Source organism: Hevea brasiliensis, chromosome 9 (assembly GCF_030052815.1).
Source record: "Hevea brasiliensis isolate MT/VB/25A 57/8 chromosome 9, ASM3005281v1, whole genome shotgun sequence".
NCBI lineage: Eukaryota > Viridiplantae > Streptophyta > Magnoliopsida > Malpighiales > Euphorbiaceae > Hevea > Hevea brasiliensis.
Window position 1 is genome coordinate 34,394,684 of NC_079501.1, and position 14,542 is coordinate 34,409,225.

Consider the following 14,542-nt stretch of genomic DNA (forward strand, 5'->3'; position numbering starts at 1 on the left):
TTCTAACTCTAGTTTCCTAAAGGGTTAAGATTCCTAATTAGTTATAACTACTTAAGGATTCAGGTTTTCTAACATATTCCAAACACTTCATAACACTTTTTGAATTAAAAATTAAAAAAAAAAACACAGAAAAGTAGATCAAATATCAATTGGAACCCAAGAAAATACAAGAACATGCATAAATATGCAATTTCTAAATTCTAGCAGATTGATAGTAGCAAGAAGTCTGATTTTCGAAAAATAGTTAGACATGCCTAAAAATAATGAAAAAATTACAGAAGATAGCCAACACATCATACAAGATCATAAAATTTATAAACAAAACAAAACCCTAGCCAAATGGTCTACACAAATTGTAACTTTTTTTAGTAACAGAATCGCACTACTTTTTTGTAAAATTTATAACTCATCAACCACAATAGATATGAATGCAAAACCAATTGGAAAAGATTCATAAGATTCTAAAATTAATTTTAGATGCTAGATTCATGCAAAAATATTAAGAAACAAGGGAGATATGAGCTTCAAAATTTGGGTATGCTGCAAATCGGGTTTTATAGGAGCCCTAACTTCAAACAGCCATAACTTATAAAATACAAAAGCTTTTTCAATGATTCTTGAGCCTAAAATTAATAAAATCTCGTGCAGAATATGAATATAATTTTACTAAAATTTTTACAGATTCAAAAAATAACAAAAAATAATAAAAACTTGAGATATAGAAAACTAAATATGTGCAGAATTGTGTATCCCCTCAAATTAAACATGATTACATGATCCACATGAACATACAAGATAAATTAAAAGACAAAGAACATATAATTAAATATTACGTGGCATAGATCTTGAAAAGAAAATAATAAAAATCAACCTTCAAGAAATACTACAAGAAAAATCTTCTTGAAGAAAAGAAAAGAAATAAGAAAGAACTAAAATAGTTTTTGAATATCTCTAAATTTCCTATAGCTCTAAAATATCTTTAAATAGCTCTAAATTTTCTGAATATTTCTCCCCCCATTCTTTTTTTTTCTTTTTTTCTTCTTTTTTTCTTTCTTTTTTTTCCTCTTTTTCTTTTTTCTTCCTTTTTTTTCCTCTTTCTTTTTTTTTCTCCTTTTTTTTTCTTCCCTTTTTTTCTTCTCCCTCAGTAGGGTATTTATAGGGTTTCGGGAGAGAGGTGTGATAGGGTTTAGTATCCTTGGGTGATAAGGTTCAGATAACTTAAACAACTGGGATTGTAAAATTTGGGTGAGACGGGGATATGGGTAAGGTGTTTCAACTAATAGGAACAGAGGGAGAGGGGGCAACACCAATAGGGAGTGAGGAAGAGAGTGGAGCCAAGTGGGAGAGAGAGTTTGTATGAGAGAGGGATAGAGAAAAAGATATTTTCTTATTTTAATTTTTAGAAAATAAATTAAATGGGTCCTATTTAAAATTTCTAACTAGGCTTTCTTAAGCTCATGGGGCCCAATTAAATTTAATTAAGTTCATTTAAGAACTACTCATATTAAATTTAAATAAAACAAAATTTATTTAAATTTAATTAAATTAATTTCCCAAAAAAATATATTATTATTATTTTTTTTAAAGATCATGTCACGAAATTAATAATTCAGCTCCATGCCTCTAATTACATCTTACAGTCATATAATTTTTTCATCATCGGGTTTCCCACAGCCTCAATGTACATACTCATAATAAATCACCAAATAAGGGTTTACAGTTTGCCCCCCACTTTGGTGAAAGTTGAAATCAATGTGAAAGCATTGCTCAAGTTTCGTCAAAGTGAAACTCAATCTTCTAATAACTATGAAACATTGGCTATAAGGATCGAGTATATCTTGCTCGGTCGATATACTCTATATTATGAGACTAGCTACGGTCTTATAGTAGTGATAACTGTGTCATGTGAAAATCGAGTGCATCTTGCTCTGTCGATACACTCTGCGTCATAAGGCTAGCTACGGTCTTATGACAATAGCAACTGTGTGATTTGAAATATTATGGATTCGTATTTAGGACCACTGTCCTAAACTACCTACGTATCCCCCTCGCTATTCTAAGAAAGAATCAAACCTACTTATAGTTCGACACTTGAAACTGTAGTGATGCATGTTCTTCTATGCCTTACACACCTACAGGTGACATGTTGATGGGTGTTCTTCTACATCTTGCACAACTATGTCATATGCCCTAAACAACGTCTAAGGACTTACCAAAAATCTTGAAATGTTGTGGGTTCGTATTTAGGACCGTAGTCCTAAACTACCTACGTATCCCCCTCATTATCCTGAGAAAGAATCAGACCACTCGTAGTTCGACAATTGAAAATGTGGTGATGCATGTTCTTCTATGCCTTACACACCTACATGTGACATGTTGATGCATGTTCTTCTATGCCTTACACAACTATGTCGTGTGCCTTAAACAACGTCTAAGGACTTACCAAAAACATCTAATTCATGACTTAAAAAAATTGGGATGACTGGGTCTCAAAACTCTGTCTGTAATTTTTGTGCTTCCTGTATGCTGCTTCCTATCATGGGCATGCTAATTTACTGGAGATTCTAAAAAAACTTAGTCTATTGAGGGACCTCTTTTGGCAGAAACTTTCTTTTAACCTCAAAATTTTTGAGAAAAACTGTTCACCAAAAAGTCTTCCTTAAGGGCACAATACAATTGCCCTCTAATTTTTCTTTTTCTTCTCTCCCCCCATGCTTCATTATTCTAAAGCTTTTTCAAAACCTTGTTCTGCCTTGACTCATTTCTTTTCCATGAACTCCTTTCTTTGTGCCCTAACTTTTGCCTGAAATGCCCTTTCGGGTTTTCATATTAGCGGGCTTGCTCTAACTTTTGCCAAAGCAGCCCTTTTGGGTTTTCCACTTAGCAAGCTCTTTTTTTCTTTTTCCCTTTTTTTTTTTCCGAAATTAGACAACTGTTAGGGCATTCATATCAAGCACCTATTCTGTCATGCTCATAAGACATAAATTGAATCAAAATAATACAGTTCAATTACCTAATCATTTGATGTATCCCTCAAGACACAAATATTTGCAATCATAATTAAATACAACCTATTCCTGGTTAGTGCAATGAAAACTTCTTTATTTATTCAGGTACACTATTACTCCCTCTTACATTTAGTTTTGTCAAATTTCTAACCTTCCAAAGTTAGAAATAAGCTTTATAACCTGCCGAATGGCCTTTTCAGGTTTTCCATCTAGATCTTCTCTCATCTCTCCTTTTGCCTAGATTGCCTTTTGTAGATTTTTAATCTAGCATTTTTTTCCTAAACCACATTTTGTAGATGTTTGGCTTAGTGGGCCTATCTCACACAAAGTACCGTTTGAGCCTGTCTAAGTTGACTGGTTGTTGAAATCCATTCCATCTAGGTTTGATATTCTTACAACACCTCCTAGCAAGATCTTTCTGACTATGTATGGAACATCCTAGTTTGGTTTAAACTTTCCTCTTGGATCAAAAAGGACGAGTTGGGCTTGTTTCAAAATCATGTCTCTCTCTTTGATCTTTCTTGGCTTCACCTTCTTTTTAAAGGCCCTGACCATCTTCCTCTGATAAGCCTGCATATGATACAAGGCTCGTATCCTCTTTTCATCAATCAAAGCTAGTTCTTCATATCTCTTCTAGGCCCACTCATTTTCTGATGGTCTTAGCTTTTAGCATCACTCTCAAGGATTTGAACTCTAGCTTAATGGGTAGCACTGCTTCAGTCCCATACACTAAAGAAAATGGGGTTGCCCCCATGGATGTTCTTGTAGCAGTGCAATAACCTTAAAGAACATAAGGGAGTTTTTCGGGCCAATCCTCATATCTTTTAATCATTTTTGTCAAAATAATCTTCACGTTCTTATTGGCTACTTCAACTACTCCATTAATCTGAAGCCTATATAGTGAAGACATATGATGCTTAATCTTTAACTTTGTAGCTAACTCTAGAAAATCACCCCTTTCCTATAGGGACACCAGTGTAGCTTAGGAATCGGCCATCTGATTCTGAGCTTGAGGCATGTGCTTCATGGTCACCTTATCAAAAATTAGCTAATAGAATCTTTATATATTCTAAGTATGGCCTCAATTTTCCTTCCTTCAATTCCCATTCAACTTTAATATAAGAGACCACTAGCATTGAATCTCCAATTACCTCTTTTTTCTTTCCCTTAACATCTATCAATGCTTCTAGGCCACAGATGTAGGCCTCATATTCAGATCTGTAGTGATCTTATGTTGTACTATGTCTCGGCCAATTCTTAACATATCTTTATAAGACTAGGCAAATGCTTCTTGGTACTTTGTTAATAAGGATATAAATTTATCTTTCTTCTTGTGTTAAATCTTCAGCTAACTTAATGTCTTTAGGGTTATCTGGTGCACCCAAATTAATAGAGATCGATTTTGATGCATTAATAGAAATAGATTCTAAATGATTATGAATGCCATGCATATGCCTGTTAGAATAAATATCAAATAAGTAAAAGGACTAGTCATATTATTAATTTTTGCCTCGAAATCTTCATCAAGTACATTAGAAATGAAAACATTAGTATCACTACTGTGAGCATTACAAAAGACAAACTCAAACTTAGGAGTGCAGCTTTAGGTGCTTGGCTTCCATATAGTCTTTAAATTAATGGTGCTGATATTCTGCTCTAGCTCTTTCACATGTGGTAACCCCTAATCATATGTCTAGGTAATTGCCCCTTCTTTCAAGAACTTAGGAGGCTTTGGCTCTTCTTCCTCTTTAGTTAGCTCATAGCCCAAACCATAACTCGTGATCTGCCTCTTCATCTTAAGAAAATTCACCAGGCCATCTATATATTTTCCTAAGCCCATGCTAGGAAAAAACTTCATCCCTTTCTTCTCAGCAGCCACTTATGGATTCATTTAGTTTTCATAGATCCCAGCAACTTGAAAACCAGACATTGGTGGAGCTAAACCATCTACTTGCAATGCAACTACCTCCTCATCAAAATCGGTCCACACATCCAAAGGACCCTCATCGTAATTAGAATCATCACAAATGTCAACAATCATTATAGACTGAGGTTCATTGGGCTTTTGGATGGATAAAGTCAATAATTATATCAGGGTTATTTAGGGTGGTAGAGACATAGAGGAGGTAGAAATTTTGGTTAGGCATAGGACTAGTGCAGGTGTTTGGTGGATTTTCTGGGTCGGTTATCTTTCTAGGTCTTAGATATCATGCTTAAGTTAGAAGCATTAGTCAGTGTCGTGACCATGGGTTTGGTGAAACTGGCAATATTGGTTGATACTATAGCTAGGTGAGAGTGGATTTGGTGGTGGTCTGAGTGCTAAGAGTTGTAAGAGGTCTTGAGCTTTGAGATGCTCTAAACTTTGGATAAGGGTTGGTTGAATTGGGAAAATCTCCTTGGGGTGTGAGACACAATTTGAACCTCAATAACTTTAATGCCACTTAATTGGCCTACCTCAAGGCCTCTTTCCATGGTTAACCACAATTTTCTCTTCCAGCTCAAACATCTTGGCATTCAAGGTTTCATCAAGCATGGCCATAGTTTCTTCCATCTTAAGTAATGCAGGTGAAATCCTTACTAGTCTCTTCCTTCCCTAACCCAAGTGACCTGATCAGAAGTCTCTTTGGTGTGTTTTGAGGCTATGTTTGCTAAAAAAAAAGGATTTAAAGGTTAACCTAAGCATGCTATGTACATGAATACAATGCATGAATGGATCTTTTTTTTTTTTTTTTGCCATTACCTTTACAAAACCAAAACTGAACCATACTAATAGAACCAAAACTAAACCACAACCAAACCATATAAGCTGAACTAAAGTCAGACCAAAGACTGAATTAAAATCGAAAAGAACATCTCTATAACTGAATCTTTGCCCCCTTATACCTCCAACTCTTACTTGTAAGGTAGAAAAAAAAAATTCTATCCTAGGCTATGGTACACTAGACACACCAACAAGGGGTAGTCCAGGACGATCCTCCCTTTACAAATAAAGGATTTATATCCTTAAAGTTTAACCATAAGTAAGCATCATCTTGCTTAACAAGGGTTTGAAATAGACTTAGGCCTATACACACATTTGGATTATGCATAGGCCCAGGTTCATCTCAACTACCACTAGAACTTATGATTTGAATAATAAGGTTATAAATCCAGCACAACAAAAATCTATAGGGTACCTAGGACTGAAATCTATGGCTTATGGGCTTCATCAAATAGGAAAACAGTCACCCATGCAAGAGCTTGTCCATTAAGCACAACGGCCGAAGCTATTGCTCTTTTACATACTGAAAGGTACGGGCATGGGGTGCTAGCATTTACCAATTCATCATAGCTCTAGTGGAACTATGGTCTCCTTGGCTAGTATTAGCAGGGCTAAAAAGGGTAAGGGCGATCCATGTGATAGTGTAGTGCAATGCAAAAAGTTTAACAGAGGAATAATATTAGACTAATAGAAATATATTGGAGTAACTATCCATTTAGTCCCTAGTGGAGTTGCCAAACTGTAGGAGTGGGGGGTCATGGTAAGGCGTAAGGCGAAATATCATCCACTAGAATTATATAAAATGTACCAGGTAATATCCAGAAAAGATGGTGGAGTCACAATGGTCTCACTTAAGTACCACCTCCTTAGACAACATTTTCTAGACATGCACTTCATACAATCCTAATGGAATCAAACCATTAGTAAGTACCGTCTTCCCATAATACTATCACGGTACTAAGGATTTATGCCACGAAGGTATAGATAGACAGGAGTGGCCACTTGGGTAATAACCGGGACATATTCAGTATTTCTTCCGAGGGTCATGGATGGTAACTTACTCCTTGCAGAGTTTTCACAACCATCATTACCATAGTCCAATGTCTAAGTTCGGGATAGTGGGTACGTAAGAGGAAGGTGTTAGGCACTCCTTACGCCTGGTCTAACCTCGTTAATTCGAGTGCTAGTCATCTACTAATGTTTCTAGAAGTCTTATTTATTATTCCTTTATTAAACTTTATCCTAAAAATGCAATTCTAATCATACACAAGCAAGTAATTCACAAAAGAGTTGTTGTTTACAAATAATTTTCATGCACAAGTAATTCCTATCTATGGGGTTGCTAATTATTTAAATGATATTTACCAGATGACTAAAATTAATTTATTATTGAGAATTTAATTTACAAACAAATTCAATTTCACATAACCCTAAGTTTTTATTTAACCTAATTAATTAACTTTTCACCAAGTTACCCTAAGGATAATTAAACTAAATTAATTATATACATGTGTAATTTATTCTAATATCACATAAGGCCCAAACAATCACAACCTAATAAAGATTTCTAACATGCAAATTTATTTTATAATTATCAAGTATTAAATTATATTATCTTACATGTCAAGATTAGTTTAATTTACCGAGTATTTATTTAAATTAATTATATGCAAAAGTTAGTTAAATTAAAAATAAAGTTAATTTTAATTTACCAAATAAAAATCCTATTATTACTACATTTTCATGTCAACAATTATTTTAAGAATTTAGGGCTACTCACTTGTTGATAATTGCAGTTGCCATTGGGGCAAGCTACCTTTAAAAAAGGGCCTTCTCTTTAAGTATAGCAATGATATCCCTGGCTTATTTCCATTTAGCTCCACGTAAATGCCCTCTTTGGTGCTTACCTTAGGGCCACTTACTAATTTTATTTGTAATAAAAAAAAATAAAGAAAACTTAAAGAAAATAAAGGAAGTAAAAAAAAATAAAAAAATATATTAATAACAATTCACATTGGATTCTAACTCTAGTTTTCTAAAGGGTTAAGATTCCTAATTAGTTAAAACTACTTAAGGGTCCTGGTTTTCTAACATATTCCAAACACTTCATAACACTTCTTGAATTAAAAAAAAGAACACAGAAAAATAGATCAAATATCAATTGGAACCCAAAAAAATACAAGAACATGCATAAACATACAATTTTCAAATTCTGGCAGATTGACAGTAGCAAGAAGTCCGATTTTCAAAAAATAGTTAGAAATGCCTAAAAATCATGAAAAAAATTACAAAAGAAAGCCAACACATCATACAAGATCATAAAATTTATAAACAAAACAAAACCCTGGCCAAATGGTTACACAAATCGTAACTTTTTTGAGTGACAGAATTGCACTACTTTTTTTGTAAAATTCATAACTCATCAACCATAATAGATATGAATGTAAAACTAATTGAAAAATATTCATAAGATTCTAAAATTAATTTTAGATGCTAGATTCACGCAAAAATATTAAAAAACAAGGGAGATATGAGCTTCAAAATTTGGGTATGCTACAAATTGGGTTTTATAGGAGCCCTAACTTCAAACAACCATAACTTACAAAATACAAAAGTTTTTTCAATGATCCTTGAGCCTAAAATTAATAAAATCTCATGCAAAATATGAATATAATTTTACTAAAATTTTTACAGATTAAAAAAAATAAAAAATAATAAAAATATGAGAGATAGAAAACTGAATATGTGTAGAGTTGTGTATCCCCTCAAATTAAACATGATTACATGATCCACATGAATATGCAAGATAAATTAAAAGACAAAGAACATATAATTAAATATTAAATGGTATAGATCTTGAAAAAAAAATAACAAAAACCAACCTTCAAGAAATATTGTAAGAAAATCTTCTTGAAGAAAAGAAAAGAAATAAGAAAGAACTAAAATAGTTTTTGAATATCTCTAAATTTCCTATAACTCCAAAATATCTCTAAATAGCTCTAAATTTTCTGAATATTTCTCCCCCCTTTCTTTTTCTTTTTTCTTTCTTCTTTTTTTCTTTCTTTTTTTTTTCTTCTTTCTTTTTTTTTTTCGCTTTTGCTTTTTTCTTCCTTTTTTTTCCTCTTTCTTTTTTTTTCTCCTTTTTTTTTCTTCTCTCTCAATAGGGTATTTATAGGGTTTTGGTAGAGAGGTGTGATAGGGTTTGGTGTCCTAGGGTGATAAGGTTCAGATAACTTAAACAACTGGGATTGCAGAATTTGGGTAAGACTGGGATATGGGTGAGGTGTTTCAATCAATAGGAAGAGAGGCAGAGGGGGCAACTCCAATAAAGAGTGAGGAAGAGAGTGGGGCCAAGTGGGGAGAGAGTTTGTATGGGAGAGGGATAAAAAAATATTTTCTTATTTTAATTTTCAGAAAATAAATTAAATGGGTCCTATTTAAAATTTCTAACTAGGCTTTCTTAGGCCCATGGGGCCCAATTAAACTTAATTAGGTCTATTTAAGAACTACCCATATTAAATTTAAACAAAACAAAATTTTATTTAAATTTAATTAAATTAATTTCCCAAAAAAATATATTATTATTATTTTTTTCAAGATGATGTTACCCAAGTAATAATTCAGCTCCATGCCTCCAATTACATCTTACAGTCATATAATTTTTTCATCATCGGGTTCCCTACGGTCTCAATGTACATACTCATAATAAATCACCAAATAAGGGTCTACACTATTTTATTCTTTAGCTCTATTCTTCTTCTTGACTTGACCGCCATGTCAGAAATATGTACCTTTTTACAATCTCTACCAAGTCATCTACACCTCGATTTTACCTAGAATTGGTGCTCTGACCACTCTAGTTAGCACTTCCACTGGCATTCGGGTTATAAATTTATAATTATTTTTTAAAATATTAGTAATGGATAGCTTTTACCTTTACACACTCTATTTTTGTACAATAAGACTCAAGCATAATTAATTTTAACTTATAATGTGATTTTTTTTTTCTTCACTACATTTTATGTGTCTTTTTTTCCTCCAACGGGCAAAATCTATTTATATATATTTAAATTTTTGAGCTATTGTATGTCACGAGTATCATTCTTATAAGAGTAGTTGCATATGGATGTAATCACTAGGATTTTGATATTATTACTAATATCAACCGAAACCAATATCCTTGCATATTCAATGATATTTATATATGTTAAGATAGATCGATTTTCCTATTTTTTTAATGATTAATATTAATGCATCCTATAATATTTGAAATGATTAATATCATTTTTACATAAAATTGCATTTTACATGTTATTGTATGATATTTTAATTTTCTTAAGTCTATCTAGTTTAAATGTAGACTAATTTTAATTTGTTAATATCCTCATATTTATGAACATATTTTTTATTTTAACTTATTAGTCAACCTTATTAAGTTGTTTATTTTGACTATAAGGTTATAAGAAAGTCTAATTATATTTTTGCATATATTTATGTGAAAAAATAGGCTCCTCTCAATATTATTTTTATTTTTTTATATTTTAGATTTTTGAAATAAATAAAAACAAGAGGAAGATACGAAAAGGAAAAAGAAAAAAAATGACTACTTGAAACTATTAGTTATATAATTAATATGAATTAATTAAAATGCATGATTAAATTTATATTTATATTTTAATCTATAATGTATTTATAACATATATAATATAATTTATAATTAAAAAAATTAAAATATTTATTAAATATATTAAATAAATATTAAATTATTTATATTAAATAATATGACAATATAAAATTTCAAGATATTAATACAATGAAAATGAAAATCTATAATGATAATGAATTAAACTACGAATAAATTTTAAAAATTATACTATTTTCTAATTTTATAAATAAATTTCTTTCATATTAATCTAACTATTCAATTTCATTATGCAAATTAATATTATTTTAAATTATCAAAAAAAAATACAGGCAAATTAAACTCTTTTTAAAAAAGTAAATTAACAAAGTTTGAATAAATTTAGTTCAATAAGCTAACTTATATTTTTTATTAATTTATTTTAATTTTTAAACATTTTCACCATTTATATTTTTAAAACTTATTATTATATTATTTTTTATTACTTTACATTATTTATTATTATTATAGCACATAACTTTATAAAAATATGATTCAATAAAAATTAATAATTTTAAATTAATAAATATTTTTATCTATAAAATTAATTAAAATAACATTAAAATTAATATTTTAATTTAAATAATAAAATATGGTATTATATAATACTATGATTATATTATATGATATATAAAAAGTTAACATAAAATTATATATATAAAAAAATTAAATCACAAGTATATGTATAATGAAAATAACAACGTGCAACACAGATTGTCGAAAAACTAGTTAATTTAAAAATATCTTTATACATATTTAAATTCAGGATTCTAATGTGTCTCTATTTTGGATTAAGCGACAAGTTAATAACAAACATGATATGACTATTTAAATTTTAGCTACCCTCTATATTTAATCCTCTTTCTGCCCATATATATCCATAGAATGATAAAATTAATTATTTTCTCAAACTTAATTTTATTTCATATGTGAATGCATACATCGTTAGCGTTGCTGGTATACTTATAAAATTAAGTCATTTAGTTTATTAATATACTTAAAAACTTGCCATGTATCATATTTTATAAGCCACATTACTTAATAATTTGACAAATAATATCTATGTAATAACCTGAACTTTTAAAATATAAATTTTATATTTTTATATAGTATTTTAATATTATCTAACTAATTTATAATTTTTGTAAAACTTTCATTTATATATTTTTTTAATGTTATTTCTAAACATATTTTATAAATTATTTAATAGTTCAAATTTTAATTGAAATGGTTAGTTTTATAAATTAATATTAAATCAATTATCAAAATATATTATTTCACTATTGTCAATCTTGGTTATAAGGTTTGATTAAATTGTTATTAATATGATTATTATTATTATTATTATTATTATTATTATTATTATTATTATTATTATTATTATTATTATTATTATTATTGTTTAAATATACACAAATTTGCATTTGGGACCTAATTGAAAAAGAATTTTTGGACTTATTTGAATAAACCTGAAAAGTTTGAGGACCAATAGTGTAATTAAAAGTTTAAAAAAAAAAAGATTTCAAATTGTTGTGCAGTAGATCCCCCCCTAGCTCTCTCGCTCCCCAACTCGTTCTCCCTCCTTTTCTTTTCCTTTATTTTTCGGCCGCCACCCAAGCAACCCACCATCGGCCAACTGTCCAGCCGTCTCCCCTAGCAGCCCCAGCACCAACCGGCCATCCTCCAGCCATCATGAAAGCAGGCAAATCCTCCCACAACTTCTGGAATGAAGAGAGAGAGGGATGAACGTGCGCGTGAGGCAGCAACTTCCAAGCCTCATTCCGATGTCATCTAGTGGTTATTTCTGACGAGGCTAGGCTCGTTCAACTCCTGGCACAACAAACTTCAAGACCTGATCAGCCTAGCCTCCAATGGTGGCCGGAGGGAGAAGATTCGGCGAGAGAAAGATGAGAGAAAACATATGGGTTTCACCACTTTCAGGCCACTTTTTCGGCGATCCGACCGTCGGATCAGAAATTCGAGACCATCGATGGACTCTGAGCGATGAAACCTTAGAAGTGAGATCAACCCCGCTCCGATCGGACATCGTTTGAAAAAGGCAATCATCAGACGATTCAGATCGCTTTGTGAGATTTTTAGGCTTTTTCAATTCCCAAAAAATTAAAAATAATTTTATGATAATTATTGATAATTTTGGGCTTCATTTAGGTGCTATTGGATGATGATAGTTTGCCGATACCCAGAATCGAGTTTTCGGCCAGATCTGGCTGCCCGGCGGCCTGTCCTGGAATATAATCAATATTACAGTCGATCCTAGCATTTTTAGAAGTTCCGGACGCATTTCAGGTGTCAGATTTGGCATAGGTAAACCAAAACTCCAAGTTGTTCATTTTTGCCTAATACCAGGTTTAGAATAAAATACATAAAATATTTGTGGGTAATTAAAAAATTATGATTCCTTTTGCAATAGCCTTATAATATTATTAAGGACCGCGATGCATAATTTTAGAATTTTTAGAGTTAGTTTGAATAATTTTTGTAGAATGCCAGTTTTAGGGGCTATAACTGAATTTGCCTGGGCAAGGTAAATAGGATGAACTAAAAAGCAATATTAGAAAGCCCAGAACGAGATTACATGAGTGAGGATAGTTGTCAAGATATAGGATCCAAAAGTGTAGGACTTAGAGCAGGTCATAGATCTGGTAGTATCAGGAGCCAAAACATGGAGTTCAGAGTTACAGGATATGGATCAAACTTTGTCTATCCCTATTCCCAAGATGAAGTAGGTAGCACTGGGATAAGATCTATTTAAACTTCTAATAGTGTGAGGAAAGTTAGTCAAGGAATGCAACCAGAGCAAGCAAAGGTTATAGGATGTGCAATGGTGTCTTGAACTATCCTATTAGGCAAATGAGTGAATTAATAAGTAGTAAGTTAAATAAAAGTAAACCTAATGGTTCAAATAGGCAAGATGAACAAAAAGGTAATATGGAGTATAAGTAGAGATAGTAAATCTTAAGATGATATATCGGGCAAATCGGTGGTACAATAAAAGGATTGTTGTAGCTGATATCTTATAGAAAGAGATGATGAAATTTCAAGAAGAAGACCAAGAGACATGGGTTGAATATTATTCTACAGACCACAGTGTGCTATTGACTGTAGGAGGAGATTTCTCTTTCTCTTCAAGTTTAGCTCATGCTTTTGGCTCTAGAAGACTACATAAGCAAGGGAAATTGTGTTGAGGTGACGTAGTTTTTAAGAATTTGGTAGGTACAAGTTCGTACGCATTCTCCTTAAAAGTAAATGATGGTAAGTATGTACCTAATATTCAGTATGAAAGGACGATCAGAGTAGTGACAGGAGTTAAATCGAGTTGATTACCAGCACTTGCAACCCTTTTGAACTATAAGCTGGAGGAAGTACTATTTGTGGATGAGTTTCAGTTGATGAAATTATTGCTGATGGATAAATTTGAGGTTGAAGTTTGGAGAGCTGTAGGCAGTATATGTGGCTTTTTTAAGGAGAATGAACACATAAAATATCTTATTTGGAATTATAGCATAACACATATTTCCCACATCCATGTTAGTTCAGTTGAAACTATAGTTTCAAGGGCTCCTATCTAATTATGATGAGTAATTTCCTATAAAGGGTAGTAGGGAATGATAATGTTCTGATGGTCAAGTTGGAAAAAGAGATACAAGAAGAATTTTCCATGGTCAATTACAGGTATTACATAAATGTGAAGGATGTGTTGGTAGGAGCCAATTGTAAGGTTAGAATTTCAGAAGTAATGAAACTAGTAATCAAGACAGGACAAAGGTTAAAAAATATGTACAGTAGGTTGGAAAGATATCAACAATAGTAAAAACAGGAAAAGGAAGTGGATAAGATTTAAAGGACAGAAGAAAAGCTTGGTAGAGTTGGTTACAATGATGAGAATAAGAAGAATAAGTATGCTAGGAACACACTAAGAGATGTTTAAAACAAGTTATGGTAAATGATTAGTTAAATGAATAATGGAGCCTCGATTTAAGTACCAATGTATTAGGAAGCACATCAAATAGTAAGAAGTTTCAAGCAGAAGTTAAGAAACTCTCTTTTCAGAAAAGGAGTAGGATATGATAA